The sequence below is a fragment of the Eurosta solidaginis genome, chromosome 1 (genome assembly GCF_040869045.1).
Source record: "Eurosta solidaginis isolate ZX-2024a chromosome 1, ASM4086904v1, whole genome shotgun sequence".
Taxonomy (NCBI): domain Eukaryota; kingdom Metazoa; phylum Arthropoda; class Insecta; order Diptera; family Tephritidae; genus Eurosta; species Eurosta solidaginis.
Window position 1 is genome coordinate 81,075,084 of NC_090319.1, and position 18,926 is coordinate 81,094,009.

Here is an 18,926-nt window from a genome sequence, read left to right on the forward strand (position 1 = left end):
GCCAGCACCTTAATGGTGCTGTGGTACCGGAGCGTACCGGATCTGTATCCGGCAAAGGACCATCAGATCGATAACACTCCCCAAAGCCTTCGTGGAGCAACCTTATCGCTACAACAACAACAACAACAAGGGGTACCCGCGTCCACGTTTTGGCCTATATCTCGAGACCCTAGTCACCCACGGCTACGAAAAATACCCCTATCAAAGTACTCATAAACAGCTTCGGACAAACATATCCCAGGATTACCCAAGTCCACATTTTGATCTCAAGACCCTAGCCAGAATGGAATAAAAAGTATCCTATGTCTGTCTCATGGTACTAAGCTACCCCTCCACTAATTTTCAGCCAAATCTGTTAATCCGTTCTTGAGTTATAAATAGTGTAACTAACACCACTTTCTTTTATATATATACATCACATTAGAAACTTCAAAAATAACAGCATTTCTCCACTATTTAATGGATGTTATTATACATACACACCTTCCTCTTCAATCAGTCTATCTACTAAAAAAAAAAGCACATCAAAATCCGTTGCGTAGTTTTAAAGGTTTGAGCATTCAAAGGGACATAGGGACAGAAAAAGCGACTTTGTTTTGTACTACGTAGTGATAGTGATACATGCACAAATACCAAAAAATAAAACTTTTGTTTAAGAATTTTAAGGAAACTTTCAATATTTTTAACGAAAGAGTATTTTTCCAGAGATGTATGCATTCTTAACCATTTATTATTATTTGTGTATGTACATACATATGTATGTCAAGCTGATATGAAAACACATACATACCTATAACCCTACGGCCGAAGTTAAATAACGCAGCGAATGCTATGTGTATATACGTATGTGTCGCATCATGCCTCACTCAGAAGTAATTTGCTCGCGCAGTTGACACCGAACAATCACACACACGAATTTTTTGGTAAAAATGTTACTTTTGTTGAAACAATTTGGCTGATATAAGAAAGGAATCAAGTATTTTTTTTTTTGATGCAGAACGAAGGTAAATATTTCAAACTTTTACTGAAAAGTAGAATTTTTCAAATCAATCCTTCCGTTTATGAGTTATAGCTGTGTAAACAAAAATTTTATGATTTTTTACTACATTTTGGCAATTTGCCACGCCCCTATAATATATACCTTCAAATTATATTAACTGTACCATCTCACGTAGCTAAGCTTCAAATGCAAAAAACCGTTTTAAAATCGGAGCATTCTGTGTGAAGTTATGTGCATACATGGCATTTAGCGACTGTATTTTATAAGATTTATAGATGATTCATTGACTAGCAGAGAAGTGACTGTAGATCAGTGTTTTTATACCTTTCATGAACATGAAGTGGTATATTAACTTCGGTCCGATGTTTGTAACGTTGAGAAATATAGAAGATAGACTCACCATTAAGTATACCGAATTGATCAGGGCGACGAACTGAGTTGATATAGCCATGTCCGTCCGTCTGTCTGTTTGAACGCACACTAGTAGATCAAATTTTGAGATATGATGAAATTTGACATAAGGATGTATTTTAATATTATATTAGACTTTTGTCGGATCCGGTAGGATCGGACCACTATAACATATATCTCCCACACAACCGATCGTTCAGATAAGACGATTTTGGTCATTCCTGCCGCAATTTAGAAAGTATAAACGTGAAACTCGGTGATATATATTCTAATATATCATAGAAGATATCCTGAAAAAATCACTTTGATCGGAGCTATATATAATTATATCCCACACAACCGATTGTTCAGATAGAAAGATGTTTGGCCATTTCTCCCTTAATTTAGAAAGTATAAACGTGAAACTCGGTGATATATATTTCAATATATCATAGAAGATTTTCTGAAAAAATCATTTTGATCGGAGCTATATATAGTATAAATCCCATACAACCGATTGTTCAGATAGAAAGATTTTTGGCAATTTCTCCCTTAATTTCCAATATAAAAACGTCAAACTTGGTGATATTTATTATACTATATCATAGAAGATTTCATGAAAAAATCATTTCGATCGGAGATATATATAATATATCCCATACAACCGATCGTTCAGATAAGGTGGGTTTTTGCCATTTTTTATTTTATATTTATCTTAAAAATCGTTTAGGTATGTACATCTGTTCATTATATATTTCTTATCTTATACATCCGATTAATTGGAGATTACGAACGGTGTAAGATTATTGTTCAGCCCCATTCATGAAAGATATGAAGCCTTCGGCACAGCCGAAGACAGTCCCGTCCTTACTTGTTGAAGTTGTCTTTGTTAAACTGGCTTCTTACGGAATAAGGAATTGAATTCCAAAGACGAACGGCGTTAATGAAAAACAGTGTTCCTGAATTCTTAAATTTAAGTGTGGGAAGTATTAACTGGAAGGAGCGCTCCTATCTGGGAAATGTGAGTTTATTATATAGATATCGAGGTGTTTTGCAGTGAATAAGCCGATATAAGAAAATACAATTTCTGAATTTCGTTTATTCGGAAATCTCATATCCCAGAAGAGAGTTGCTCCACGCAGAAATATGGTCAAATTTACGCAATCCATAAACATATCGGGAAACGTGGTTAAAGAGAACGACTATTTTATAAGAAGAACTATGATCAAGTCTACTATATAATAACTCAGAGTATGTAATAATAGGTAAAATCAACTGTAGAACCAGACTACGCCTAATAGTAAGCGAGGTTAAATGTGCAGATTGTCTCAGGTTCCTCAGAGTGGCATAAATTTTGCGCTTAGTCGAGGCGATATGATCGATGCAGCTAAGAGAAGAGTTGACTACGAATCCCAAGTTTGTAACTTTACTGACCACAATTGTTCAAAATAACAACTGGAATGTCTTAGACCATCACTTTCAGACTATGCATAGGCAGGACATGTGATTTTGCTGCATTTAGGCTAAGATAATTCTGAGTAGCCCATCGAGAAATGGAGTCTATATCTTTGTTTAGATTTTCAACAACCACACTAACATTAACAAGGGGACCTGACAAATACAGCTGAATAGCGTATTTTCAAGTCAAAATAACTTCATTAACAAATATACTAATTATAAAGAGACCTAAAATAGAGCCCGGAGTAACACCACACTTCATGGTTTTAGGTTGCGGGGCTACTGATCCCATTTTTGCCTTTTGAAAACGACCAGATAATTAGTCCTTTGAAAACATTAAGGCTGATTCACCAAACACGAAATAAGATTTGAGCTTAGAGCGAAGCAGAGGTTGGTCAACTGAGTCAAATGCTTTTGAAAAATTGAGCAAACATAAGAGAGATAATTCACCTTTGTCAAAGCAAATTCTCAAGTCGTCCATGATTTTAACCATTGCAATTGAGCATCCATACTTCGCTCTAAATCCCGACTGCAGAGGAGATAATAAATAATTTTCAGATCGATGCTTAGAGCCCTATTCAGCCATTAACAATTGCAGTATTTTCGACACAGATGGAAGAATGATAATTGGATGAAAGTCACTGTGATCAGGGAAGGAGGATGAGTTAAGGGGCTTATAATGTAGGTGAACTCAACTTTATAAACTTGATAGGTATACCATCATCGCCAATAGCATTAATTTGAAGTTATTGCTATCAAAATTTGTGCTCACTAGTTTTATGGCTCAATGTTATGGAAATAAATAGCAAGACCGAAATAAGATCATCCTACCTTATCACTACATACGTTTTATTGTGGATTTTGAAGGACATCACTTTCTCTTTTCCCGCTTAACTCCCCGCTCACTTGCTTCTATCTGCTTACACCATTCCCACTTGAAACTTGGGCCTTGGGTCAGAACCCGGTGACAATGCAACATTTGATCAAAAAAATTCTGCTAGGTGGCGCATGGATCGAGATGTTAGGAAAATTAGTTTTAATTTGGGAATCTTTCAATCTATTTTTAACTAAGTTGCCGGTTACCTAGAGACCTGTAACTTAGCATATAGTTCGAGACCCGGTGACAATACAATTTACAGAAAACAAAATTCCGCTAGTGAGATAACTACAAATCCTTGAAAAATGAGGGGAATCTTGTAATCGATTTTTGAATAACTTCCCGGTGAGCTGGAGATATGGAATTTGAGCTGTAAGTCAGAACCCGATGACGATGCAATATTTTATCCAAAAAAATCCCCTAGGTGGCGCATGGATCGAGATATTAGGAAAATTAATTTTAAATTGGGAATCTTTCAATTCATTTTTAACTAACTTCCCGGTTACCTAGAGACTTGTACCTTAGCACGTACTTCGAGACCCGTTGACAATACAATTTACAGAAAACAAAATTCCGGTAAGTGGCGCGCTAAGTGAGATAGCTACAAATCCCTGAAAAACGAGGGGAATATTGAAATCGATTTGTGAGTAGCTTCCCGGTGAGCTGCAGATACGAAACTTTTTTATCAAAAAGATTCCGCCAGGTGGCGCATGGATCGAGATATTAATAAAACAAATTTTAATTTGGGAATCTTTCAACCCATTTTCAACTAACTTCCCGGTTGCCTAGACTTGTAACTTAGCACATAGTTCGATACCCTGTGACAATACAATTTATAGAAAACAAAGTTCCGCTAGGTGGCCTGCTAATTGAGATAACTACAAATCCCTGAAAAACTTGCCGGTGAGCTAGAGAGTTGAAACTTGGGCCGTGGGTCAGAACCCGGTGACAATGCAACCATTAATCAAAAAAATTCGTTAGGTGGCAGGCGGATCCAGATAGTAAGAAAACAAATTTTAATTTGAGAATTTTTCAATCCATTTTTAGCTAACTTCCCGGTTACCTAGAGACTTGAAACTTGACACTTAGTTAGAGGCCTGGTGACAATACAACTTATAGAAAACAACGCTAGGTAGCGCGTTGGTCAAGATAACTGCAAATCCTTTAATAACGGGGGAATTTTGAGATCGATTTTCGAGTAACTTCGCAATGAGCTAGAGATATGAAACTTGGGCCGGTGACAGTGCAATATTTTGATCAAAAAAACTAGTTTTAAATTAGGAATCTTGCAATCGATATTAACTAACTTCCTGGATATCTAGAGATTTGAAACCTGAAATATAGTTTAAAACTCGGTGATTGTGCAATGCTTAATCAAAAAATTTGAGCTACGTAACGCACAAGTCGAACTATTTAGAACATTAGGACATACCTTCATGGCTATCCTCCTGAGTGTTGCAGGCGTTGTACCTCGTTGAAGGCCCAACTCAATGCATGTCCTTGCATACTTTTAGGCGTACGCGACTTTCACCACGATTCTTTTAGACTTTCGGGCGTATGCGAATTTCACCACGATTTTCAGCTGTGCAAATTAAGTAGCTGACAAACGAGGTGGAGTTCTCTTGTTATGATGCCAGGTGGAATTCTGTTGTTTTCGCCAGTGTTATCAGCGAAAATTCCACTAATTCTCTTAAAACTTGCTATTTGGAACAAGCAAATAAGGATAAGAAATTTTGAAAATAAAGAGATGATAAACAAATTTTAATGACACCCTTATATAAATGGACCAAAAAATAGAAGGCAATTTTTCTTTTAATACAAACACAGTCTTGTTGAATTTTGACTAAAAAACTTTAACAATTGTTCTGGTAAAAGAATTTTGGGATTCAAAGTTATAAAGGTCGAGAGCGTGCTTAAATTTTAAATAATCAATTAGTTAATCCCAAGTACATGGTTTGCCCTAAATCCCCCTCCTGTCCCTCTTGCGCTCTCTTCTCTTTTCTTTTTCTTCTCTCTCAAAAATTGTCGTGGCTCATATTGGCTTTTGAAATACAAATCCAGCGTGACCTATAACCCATATGCTCAATTTGATCTACATTTGTGAGGATATAATGACAGTCCATTTCGAAGCAACTAAGACCCCCGCGGGTTAGGGGGTTACAATATACCCGCGGTAGGTATGCCTGTGGGGGTGGGAGGGCAGTATACCCTAGAAGGTCGCATGTGGTCATAATAAATCGTTCCCGATATGGTCGGGCTTGGTACCGGAATGTACCGGATCTGCATCCGGGAGTGTCCTTATCGCTACAACAACAACAAGCTACTAAGATTTGCTAAAAGAAGAAGCGAGTATGCGAGAAGCCTTTCTAAAGTTGTTGTTGTTGTTGTTGTTATAAAAAATAAATAAATAAATGGCGCGGTAACCTCCGAAGAGATTTTAGGCCGAGCTTTACTTCCAATTTGCGTCGCGCTTCTTTGAATTTTCCCTACAAATTGGCGGAGGGGACCTACTTGTTTTATGTCGACTCCGAACGGTATCTGCAAGGCATATGAGTTTTCACTTACCAAACACTGCCGAGGGACGACTCCGCTTAGGAAAATTTTCTCCTAATTGAAAAACTTGTTTTCTAAACTTTTGATGTTGCTTTGCCCGGGTCGTGAGCCCAGGAACTTAGATGTGGTAGACGGAGCACGCTACCATCACACCACGGCGGCCGCCGTCTCTTTCTTCGGATATAGATCCGGTACGTTCTGGTAACAAGCACCATTGAGGTCACCCATAGCTCCATGAGGAACTTAGGGTAGCCAGAGCCTCACCTGCTAAGCATGAGTATCATACATTCATATTTGTAATTTCGCAATTGGATTGCGGAAGCTCTGAAGCTATAAGCTTTGCCACCTCTATAAAGGGTTTGCACTGACTAACATATCGGTCAGTTTCTCCTCAACGTGTTAAGAGGCTTAAACGAAATCAATTCTTTAGTAAAGCCGTCGTCAACGGTTTTTGGTTGAAACCTAAAACGCACATACATCTTTCAAGGATACAACTCGTCCACAAGTTGGTATATCGCTGCAAAAACATTTTCGCAGACCGTGAACTCAGTATAAACAGCCCTGCAACAGCTTTCGTATAAGTTTTTGGAACGCATTTGATGTTAACACAGGCACACATTCCACGGCAAGTAAGCAGCTTAACCAAGGCAAGCATTCCTTCCAATCATATGAGCTTTTTCGTTTTGCACAGAGTTATGTTCAAATCTTACTTTCTGATCCAATAGGATAGTACGACCTTTAAATATGCGCACATCCAGTCTTTGAGGGCTAACAGCAAGTGATGGATTTTATTTCGTTTTTTAATCAGGAGACAGCCAGGGAGTTTTTTGTTCCAGAACCAGGTAAACCAGATGATTATACTCCGAACCGATATTAATCATTTTGCCCTCTTTAAGAGGCGTAGCTTCATATTTCGGCTTCTAAACAAGAACATCTTTCTTTACCCATTGCTTTGCCGGTAATATTGGTCAGCACAACTTTTAAGGAAAATTGGAAGAAGTGCTCTTATTTCAAAAACGGTAAGCCGCTAAAGACTTTTGGTCATAAAATTGTGGAGTCAAATAACTCTCCAAAACAGATATGATACTTTTCGCGAAGGGATACATGTACTGGAAAAGGCTGCAGGTCTGCTGAAATGCTTCAGTCAAAACTTCCACGGCATGTCTCTTTATGACCCCTGAGCACCACCTGCATAGTGAGGCCAAAGAGCTCTACATTTAAGAACAAAACGAAATGCGGAACAGGTAGTTTTTTTTTTTTTATAGTAAAGCCGACCGTCCTTTAGTAAGCTTATAACGGAAGCATTCCCGTCCGTTCCTATCAAATCTTATTATACCTGCTCCTTATGAACTTGTTCGTATAAACGAACTGCAGAAAGATTTGAAAGAGCTACTTTTTAACAAATTCATTAGGTCGTTCGTCATTGCAGCATCTTCCAAACCAAGAAACCATAAATCTTACGGATATTTACTCTCACAAAACATACGCTTCATCAGTATATGACAGCTAGCCAAGACCAAATTGCATGCGGATGGGAACAAAATGAACTGGCTGCACCTTGTTTATTTCTAGGAATTGTTTTCCGCATAAGGCCCGGGACGCAGAGGCATTATTCGCAATCCTGCCACAGATGTCGAGTTATGTGCACCCGTTCTTTTCTTCTTTTAAGTGATGGCTTGAGCTTATCTTCATTGAAAACGAAACTGCGAAATGGAAATAAGAACGTCCTTGAAGGTGGATCTTGCAATTGAAAACTTAACTTCTTTCTTCATTCTATCAGGGACGCTGACTTTCAGCCTCTTGGTGTAAGTATTAATAAGGCAATGCTTTTTTTGGTTTGCGGGTTGGGTCGTTTTTAGGAGCCTTCTTTTGTGCCTTCCTCCAGGCTCAGCTTTTTTTCTGAGTGCGGTTTCTACGAAGTTTCAGATTTGTGACCACACTTCTTGTAGTCGAGCCGACTCTTTCCTTAAGCATTTGCCGGTTTTGGCTCCTTGGCGAGCATTTGAAGAAAGTATGTTCAGCATCGTCCTCGTCAGCATCGCTGTAAACGCACTTACGGCATTCGGCTTTTTTGTATTCTATGTAAGTATTTTTGAAAGTACACGTGTCTAAAGAGCAATTTACCCCATCAAAGCTTCTGGTGCTTCACGCTTCAATATCTTTTTATTACTTTCGCTATCTTTCTGCCTCGTTTTTAAATTTTCCATAATTCTTGCGACAACCTAAACATTCATTTCCTGCACTCTTTGCTAACACATTTCCTGTGCTTCGACCTCTCAGCGGTAATAGATCGATGAGGATTGTTTCGGTCAAATCTGGACATTAAGCGGAAGCACTCTTAGAGCTGCTGTTCACTGTACAGCTCTTAGAAGCTAACAGTGATTCTTCTTTCGAAGTGTTTTTGCCCATAGCTCGGAGCCGTACAAAAACATGGAAAGGGTGATATCAGTTAGCGGCCTCCTTTTGCCAATATGTTATTCGAAAGTCTAACCTTACCTCTAAATGGCTGATCATATCCTTTGTTGTTACATTTCCGGAGAACATTTCAAAGCCAACTTCTAGCGGCTTATACGTTTTTGTTAAGAATATGAACTCTGTTTTTACTGCAGGCAATTGGAGTCCGCGCTAGTCTAGGAACCATATAACGCGTATTATGATGACCAGATTGAACTTTATGCGTGCTACTTCTGTGTTTCCGGCAATGGCTCTAACGACTGGGGCAATGTCGACTAAAGGAATCATCGGAATCCCACTAGGAATTAAGAACCGCTTTATTTGATGGGGCACATTTGACTTCTGCAGAAGCTGTACGAAAATAAATCACGTGGAAAGTGCCAAATACTTTTTTTCCATTGCTCTGAATACGTCCGTGGTTTTTTAACCATCGCTTCTTTAGTTGCGCATCAGACAGAGCTTGGCTTTGTGAAAATCAAGGACAACAACAACAACGACTTTTCAGTTTTCTGGGCATCTGATGAAGGGAAGAATAGTTTTTGCTCATTGGTTTAACAATGGGCCAACAGGCTTAAGTGTGATTCTCTGCCTTTGACAGTGCCAGCCAAGCCTAATCAAGCAAAACATCGATGCCTTTGAAGTTCTCTGTTAAGCTCGTTTTGTAACTTATAATCATAAAGCAGCTCTTGTTGTAGGGTAGCACTTCCCCCTGCGGGCTAGAGGTCAAGAATATACCCGCGGAAAGTATACAGATCGTAAAAGGCGATAATAGTACCAAGTAACAAATTGCCGTCATCGTATTAGTGACGGAAAGGTCCTGTAGTGTTGGTAAAATTGGTTTATGTTGATCATTTAGATTTTGATATTCCAAACCAAGATAGCACCCTAACAAACCGTAGCAAATTGACGTCATCGTATTATTGTCGGCTATAAATAGGCTATCCAATCTTGCAGTGATGTTTACAGAGTGGACGCTGTGTACCGCCTTGCGAAACCTATTACGGTCGTTAAAAACTGTACCGCGGGGAGTAGGACAAACCAGTTGTAATCTGATGCAATGTATCGTATCAGGAGAGATTGTGAATGGAGTTTACAAATGCTGTGTGAAAATTCAGTGTTATTTTGAAGTATCGTTATTTTGAACTATCGTTTGTTGATTACAGTTGATATTTGTAATGTTGGATCTGTGCCCACCCTTCTTTATGAAATGTTTCAAACTGCGTTAGACTATGCTGAACGTTGGCATTGATCTTAAGTAGACGTACTAGTACCTGTGATTAATGAGATGTATCTTAAGTGTAAATGTGTTAGTACCTGTGGCTATTCATGTTTCTAATGAGGATACGCTAGCATTAGAATCAGTTATTCACCGGGAACTGTCACTTCAACCTTATAAATGACATCGAAATACTTATTCACGGGGAAAAACATTTTGATCTTATACATGACGTCATTGCAATTATTCAGTAGAGTATGCAGACGATGTCTGCATGCTAAGTCACAGAGGCACAGGTATGTAGGTAGGTTGAACTGCCCGTCCATGAGGACCTCACATAGACTGATTGAGTCCGTAGTCTTACCAGAAGTTTGTTTTAACGACCAAACTGAAAAACCCTATCAAAAACCAGGACATAAGTTATAAAATAACTCCGTCCTCTTGGCAAATACTAGAAGCTCCTAGGACTTACGCCACTTGCTGCTTCTAGATCTGACAGCTGTATCACTCCTCCAACCCGCACTTCCTACATCTGCTATCACTGACCAAGCCTAGTTTAAAGGCATGTGACGCCAGCAGGCAGTGTCCAGTCAGAATACCCGTCATGAGTCTACAGTCCTCTCTTTTTAATGATAGGAGCAACTGTGTTAGTCTAAGGTTGTAAGACCTACACATAATCTTCGACACTTTACAGCACCGCGCTTGAACCCACGCCTTTCCCGCTTGGTCGATCATGTGCACCTCTCGACTTCGCTTGATCTCGCCCAATCTAATTGGGACTACTACGGAGCAAGATTCAAGGGATGCGCCCTTTTTAGCTAGTTCGTCCGCTTTTTCATTCCCATCTATTCCCATATGCCCTGGGACCCAATATAGATGTATGCTTCTTCCTGTTCCGATTCTCTCCAGAGACTGCTTACACTCTAACACGCATTTAGATGCTGTGCTATGCGATATTATTGCCTTAATTGCTGCTTGACTGTCAATATAAAAGTTAACACGGTTGCAGCTCAAGCTATTCTCTTCCAGGGTTTCTACTGCTTTGGTTACGGCTAATATTTCCGCTTGGAAAACGCTACAGTAATCCGGCAGCCTGTATGATCTGCTTATTTCCGGATCAGCGCAGTATACCGCAGACCCTACTCCTTCCACTACTTTGGAACCATCGGTGTACATATGTATCGCCTCGTCCGCCATTTGCGCACCCTTGCGCCAACCGTCCACCTCTATTGTGGCCTTAAGATCTCCCTCGAAGCGCAGATAGGGAATCATGTAGTCTGTTCATCTTGTGATTGATGACGCTATACTACTATGGCCATATGGTCGGCGCTCAAGCTGCCCCGAAGCACCGAGCCCGGTTGCGGTCGTTAACGCTACCAGGTCTACAGGTGGGATGTGCAAAATGGCATACAGTGCAGCCGTCGGGGTTGTTTTCAGGGCTCCCGTAATGCTAAGCATCGATAGTCTGCATACCCCCTCTAATTTTTTGAGGAATGTTGTTTTTTGTGTGGCTTTCCACCAAACAAGAACTCCATAGTATAGAATAATATATATAGAATATATATAGAATAATTTACAAGCCGTGGACAGATATGCCAAAAGGGCCGGGCTAAGTATCAATACCGACAAAACAAAAATCATAAAATGCGGTTATAATGTTTCAGCAAGAACAACAATGTTCACTGTCGATGGAAACGAAATTGAATGTTTAGGATCCGCAGTTTACCTCGGCAGTATTATCTCAAATAGAAGCGGTGCGGACGAGGACGTTACATCCCGCATAAATAAAGCAAGAGCGGCTTTCGGCCAACTGACAGAAGTATGGAGGTCCAGTCATATATCATTGAAAACTAAGCTGCGACTATTTAATTCAAATGTTAAATCAGTGCTCTTTTATGCTTGTGAGACGTGGAAAAGTTCAAGCTTAATTGAGAAGCGCCTGCAAGTTTTTATTAATAAATGCCTACGCCGAATCTTGAAAATTCGATGGCCCGAAACAATAACAAACGACGAATTGTGGCGAAGGACAAGCCAAACAAAAGCAGTCACAGAAATTGCAAAACGCAAGTGGTCGTGGATTGGACACTCGATTAGGAGGCCTCCAGACAATATAGCAAGGCAAGCACTGCTGTGGAACCCGCAGGGAAGCAGAAGACCCGCGACGCCTGCGAAAACCTGGCGTAGAACTATCGATAAAGAATTGGAAGATGCAGGTTACACGTGGAATGATGTCACGAGGACAGCACCAAGTAGAATAAGATTAAAATCGGTTGTCGAGGCCCTATGCTCCATTAGGAGTTAAGGAGGGAAAGAAGAAGAAGAAGAAGAATGTGCTGGAAAGGTTTATCACACACCCTTAATTGTGAAGCAGGTTTTGTTTTATTATTATTTCTGGTGCTCAGAAAGGGTTGTGTTCAGAAAGGCTTGTGTTAAAACTTTGGAATCGTATCATGTATCTGATGAGCCATAGCATCAGAACATGTTACAGCGAAATACTTGTGCATAGAATTAGAAACGTATTGGAAGTCAATACGGAGTTGCCTAGCAACCGGATGCCATTATCCATAAAATGACCGGAGCTTGATAGAATCCTATCAGACCAAGGTAAGAACTTGTAATTGAAACGCCCGATTACAAGCTAATTGGTACCAAAAACCCGGCTAAGAAGTCTTGAAGGAGGGCAGCAGGGAGCAGATAATTTGGTCCATTGGTCATGCAATTAGATCCGTGCCTGAAACCGTAGGGTTGAGCTTTACACTGACAGGTACTCACGTTAAGTACCTATCGTAATTGTAGGGTATCTCCTGCACCTGAATCCGATAATGAATCTCTTATAAATCAGACCTAATCTCGCTTCAAGTGCAGTTATGGATAGAACGAATCTTGGTCCAATACAACTGCATGCACATTCGGAATTCTTCTTACTTTGTGATTAGAATCCTTCACAAGATATTCACAACAGAAGGGTCCTACATACATACATACAAACTCTTTCATATTCGATAGCCAAATGCACAGCAACGCCTCGAAACAATTTGCCAATGCAATAATTTTACCACAAAAACAGACACTCTAATGACAGATTGCCTGACTAACTACATTTTGATATGACCTAAGGCAGCAGCAAAACGAAAAAAACACCGAAAATAACGCTGACTGCCAATAACAACAAAAAAGTAGCAGAGAAGACACAGATCTCGAGGATTTGTGGTGTGAAAGTGGTGGCCGCAGGTGCATGTGCATGAAACTAGCGTTAGACAAGTGCAACAGAAAAACTACAGCTACAAAAACAAAAAGTAATACAATCAGATAGAAATAAAAGACAAGCAAAAAAATCAAGAATTACAACAACACGATTCGTAACAATTTAAGATTACTTCACCAACAAAGCAACCTAACTGAACAAAAACGCGAGCTCTCTTTCTACCACCATCGCCCATCATGACCCACCATTTAGCCCACCGCAACCAACAGTCGTAGTCACCAAACAACCACCTGTGGGCAACGTGTGTTGCACATTTAGTAGATTTGAAGTAGCTCACAGTTGGCGAGAAAATTTTTTTTTTTTTTTTTTGTGTACGCCCTGAGCAAATATTCGCACGCTCCCGCACGCCGAAGGTGAATAACGAACGAACAAAAAAAAAATAATAAAAAATAAAAAAGATAGCAACCAAAAATCAGAAATCAAATGAAATTGTAGAAAAGCACGAAATGCAATGCAATGCTTTGAACAAATGTATGACTTATAAAACAACAACAACTACATAAACAGAAATTAGAATCATTTAAGCTCAACTGCGCAGGCAAAGGCGAGCATTTCAGCGATTTCGTTAAGATTGCAGCGCATGCGCAAACGCTACGCTGATAGCAGCACTACAATTGCACAAACAAGAATCACAGAGTATAAAAATTTTAACAGAATTTATAGTCGAAAATAAAAATAAAAATCGTATGTACAAAATTCGCTAGAACAGCTATGAATATTTTATTTGTTTGATTTGATTTTATACTTTAGCTGTTGTTTCTGTTGTAAGCATAAATAAATGTGCAAAAACAATTGATTACAGTGCTTTACTCATATTATACAATAAAGTTTGATTTTTGTTGTTCTTGATTACCTTTTTTAATATATGATTGTGTAATATCTTTGGTTTGCAAGCTCTCAGAGACTCATTTATATTTTAATACCCAGCTGTGCTAGCATAAAGGGTAACCTTCAATTTGCTAAACGACAGAATATGGAATGAGCTAACCCAGGATCGTGAACTGACCGCAACCGTAATGGAAATCGCAACTGCATATTGAATTGTTACGGAACTGGCACTAAAACAGGTGGCACTAGAACGAACACAAGAGCCGAAAACGAAACTGGAAGCTGGAAAGGATACCGAACTTCGAACCAACAAAGAACCGTGCCCAGAACTAATACAGAAATCGAAACAGGAGCTGGAACCACATCTACAACCAAAATTCGCATTAAAACAGCTGGAACTGGAACGAATACAGGAACGGAAAACGAAACTTGAACCTGGATCTAGAACTGAAACCAAGTCTTAAATGAGAAACGATACCGAAACCAACAAAGAACCGCGCGCAGAACTTATACAGAAATCGCAACAAGAGCCGGAACCACATATAGAACTAAAACTCGAACCAGAACCTAAGTTGGATCTATAACCTAAACGATGACCAAAAGTGGTGGCGACACCGAAGCTAGAACCAAATCTGGAGCCAAAACCTAAATCGAATATGGAACTGAAACCAGATATTGCAACAGAACAGGAAAGCTTTTAGAATCGAAATAAGAACTAAAACAGTAACAGAAAGGAAAATCGAAACTTAACTAAGCCGGAACATACATAGAAACTGGAAGTTGTACCGGAATCAAATCTAGAACCGAAGCTGAAATCGCAACGTAAACCGGCACTCACACAGAAACCGAATCTAGAGCCGAAGATTAAACATGAATATAAGGCGAATGTCGAACCAAATGCAAGGAACACAAAAACCGAAAATGGAATTTGAACCGCAATCGAATATATAAATAAACCAGAACAGGAGCCACAAGCTAAATCGGATCTAAAATTGTAAGAGAACAAGACCAGGACTAAAGAAAATCAGAGCAGACACAATGAGCCAATCTTAAACCCAAACCTAGCCTCGAACCCAAGTTTAGACAAAAACCGAAACTAAATCAAATTGAAACAGGAACAGGAACTGAAACTGAAACCGAAATAGAAGCCTAGTATATAACCCAAATTTAGACAGAAACCGAAACTAAAGCAAATTAGAGAATAACTGAGACTGAAACCGGAATAGAGACCTAATTTTGCACCGAAACCGAAACTAACATGGGTACTAAGACGCAAGAATTGAAATGGAAGCTGAAACTTGAAGCATAACCAGGGTCGGGTTTGATACAGGGATTGTAATTGCAACGGGAAGTGGGGCCGAGACGGAAACCAAAGCCGAAACTTAAACATTACTTGTATATGGTACCTTAATTTGAGTAGTGGGAATTGAGTCCTAAACCTAATCTGATGATGAAACAGAAAAAAAACCTGGGGCCGTATTAGGTTTTACGATACGTGAACAAAACTCTTAAATGGTTGATCGGATTAAAACATACCGGAACTAGAAACAAAAAGTACTCTTAAGATCAATAATTTATTCTAATTTTTGGAAATAGTTTGACAGTTGCATAGTTATCGCTTGAGTGAAAGTAGTTTTCAAGAAATGATCTCAAAACGTAATACGGTACCGAATCTGACGTGGGAGTCGAGAATGGAAATTCAAGCTATAGTCGGAATTGAAGCAACAAATTGTAACCACAATAAGAGCTGAAATAGAAGCTGGAACTGCAACCAAAACAGTTTTCGAATATGGGACATGAATTGAAACATTAACTGGAATTTGATCGGGAAGTGGGGAAACATTAAACAGCCGGAGTCAGAGCTGAAGCTTAAACATAAGCATAACAGACGGAACCTTGATGTGAGTAGGACCAAACCCTTAACCTAATGTGAAGATGGAATGAGAAGGGATGCCGAAACTGACTCAAAAGTCAATAGTCAAATGGGAATTCGAAGGAGAACTGGAATCAATACCTTAACCAAAGTTGAAACATATACTTAAGCCCGGGTGGAGACAGTGATCATAGCAGAAAAAGCATGAAATGGGTTCGGAACTGAAATCGTAATCTGAACTGCACTGGCACTAAAAATTTAACCGGTTTCGAAAATGAAACTGAATACAAATTACAAGCGCTCCTGAACGGAGTTCAAGAATTAAAAACATGTATCGGAAATAAAACTGGAATCAAACCGGTGATATATATTCCTGAACTTAGAATTGGATCAGAACGGGAGTGAAACTTTAAGCTTCCTTTAATCGAATCTGTAGTAAAAAACGATGTAGAATGGAGACTGAAACTGTAAACCAAACCTACACCGATCCCAAACTGATACCGGAAGCCAAAATGCAATCTGAACTGACTTCATTACAGGATCCAAAAAACTAAACTTAAATCTTAATCAATAATGTAGTTTGTAATGCCGCTTTTAGTAGCACCGCATTCATATATTTACCACAATATGCAACCCCACTGTAATAGTGATCAGCAAGCGAACGAGAATGCATAGACAAAATGCAAGTAAACGCTTGCTATCGTTTCATTTGCGTAAGTGCGCAAACTTCTCAAACTGTTAATAGTGACTTATACTTAAGTAGAAACAATTTTCATTTGATAAAGTAACGAAGGCGCGACCTACGATAACGTAAGTCTCTACAACAAACACTGCGTGTACAAATATAATTCCCTTATGATGAACAGGTCCGCCACTTTTGCTCAGTAGGGGCTCGGTCGCCCGGTATCCGGAGATTGGGCATAAAGGAATCTATTTCCTATCTCTCTCTTCTCCCAAACCTACGGGCCAAGCCAAAATATGATTTACCTTGGTATATTTCCGCCAACTCGCTACCTGTACTCTTTGGCCATCGATTGCTAGCAAATAGATCAACCCGTCCGTCGCCTAGAATTAACGATTTTGCCAACCTTTGGTTGCTCGGATTCGCCCGCTCACCAATCCTATCCGCCAACAATTCATCATCTAAGACTCGCCAGACATCGATTTCACCAACACCCCTTTGTTTGGAAATCAATCAACCGATTCTTCATCTGCGTCTCGCCGACTCACCAATCCTATTCAACAACCACCGGTCGCTTGGGATTATGATCCACCGATTCGTCTTCGCCTACCCACCAATCCACCGATTCGTCATCTATAACTCGCCGAATATCGATTCCACCGGCTGCTGGGAAATCACCACACCGCATTTGGGTATACCCATATATATTGTTCAGGGAACTTGTGTTAAAGACCTGGATTTTATTGTAGACATATTGGTGTTGTATGGGAACATGACACAGGTATGTATACATATGTACACGTATACACAAATACATTGCTACATATCAACTTATCTACGATTTTATACATACTAAGTACTTATGGATTATTATAAACATATGAATATGCTCGCACATGCAATGAGCACCACTTGCTGCTAATATCGTCGACAATGCCGTGACACGCCATCACACAAGCCACACGTTTATGCCACATGCGGCATGCAACATGCTGCCCAGGTACGTACTATGTGTGTGATTTTTTTTTACTTTAATGGCTATGTGTTGTTAAGTTTGCACAATCATCTTTAATATTTTTATTGTTTTTTACTGTCTTATTATTTCTAGAATTTGTTATGCAGCTTATTATTCTTTAGCATTTATTGCAATAACAAATTTCGCGGCATTTAAATTTAAGAATTTACAAAATCACTTGCCTGTAAGCAATTTGTGCAAAAGTTTTTGCATTTAAGGCAGTGTTATCAAGCATACATAAATATATATAAATCATGACCTGCTTATAAAGCTAATCAAAGGTAACGGATATTGCAGCAGAGGGGTCAATGTTAGTGCTGAACATTTCTCATGGTCTTAACTTTTCCTCTGTTACTGGTGAATGGACCCATTTGGAAATTTTCAATATATGAATTCCGGTACTTCTTTTTCAGAGTTGCCTCTTTCTTCTACTTGATAGACTGCCTGCAGCGGAAGGTCTAAATTATTATGTTGGACTCGCATCTGATATACTGGCGAGAAGAGAAAGGCTCATGATTTATTAAGCCTCAAAAGGTGTGCTCACGTGTAGACACTTCTTGCCGTTGCAGGATCTCCGCGCCAACATTAGTCTAGGCTAAACTGTGCAGGTACATTTTTTGACAATTGAATGATCAGCTAGTGGCTATAAGTCACGCCAACCCCCTTATCAAAATTGATTGTAATAAAGGGCATTTCCTCCTGGGAACCACTTTAAGGATAAAGTTAACATTACAAATATGAGTGATGAACAGAAGGAGAATGTACGGGCAACGCTCTCGCAGGACGCTCTCCATACCAGTTGCAAATAGTCAAAAGCTGCGAATGGAAATGTTGCCACAATACTACTTCTGCCATGTCGATTTAACAAACAACCAGCTTATCAAGACTAGCCACAATGACGTCCAAAAATGAAAAGGGCGTCAGGTACACTTATCAAAGCAATGATCTTAGGGTATAGTGTAAAGTACTAAGAGGATTGTGGTCGAGGAAGTGTACTTTTTAATAACCATTTACAAAAATAAAAGCACATCAGCGAACGGAGCTTAAACACTCGCAGAGCGGAAGCTCTTCCAGAAGTGCTTCAATATCGGCACAGTGAGGGGTAAAAAGTTTTCGGTTTCACAAAACTACCCGGTTCTTATAAAGTTCCCGGTTATATCAAAATATTACCTGGTTCAAAAAAGTATCCTGTTCTAAAACTCGGCACAGTGAGGTAAAAAGTTTTCGGTTTCAAAAACTACCCGGTTCTAACAAAGTACCCGTCTCAAAAAAATACCTGCTTCCAAAAAGTACATATCATGTTCTAAAAATATAT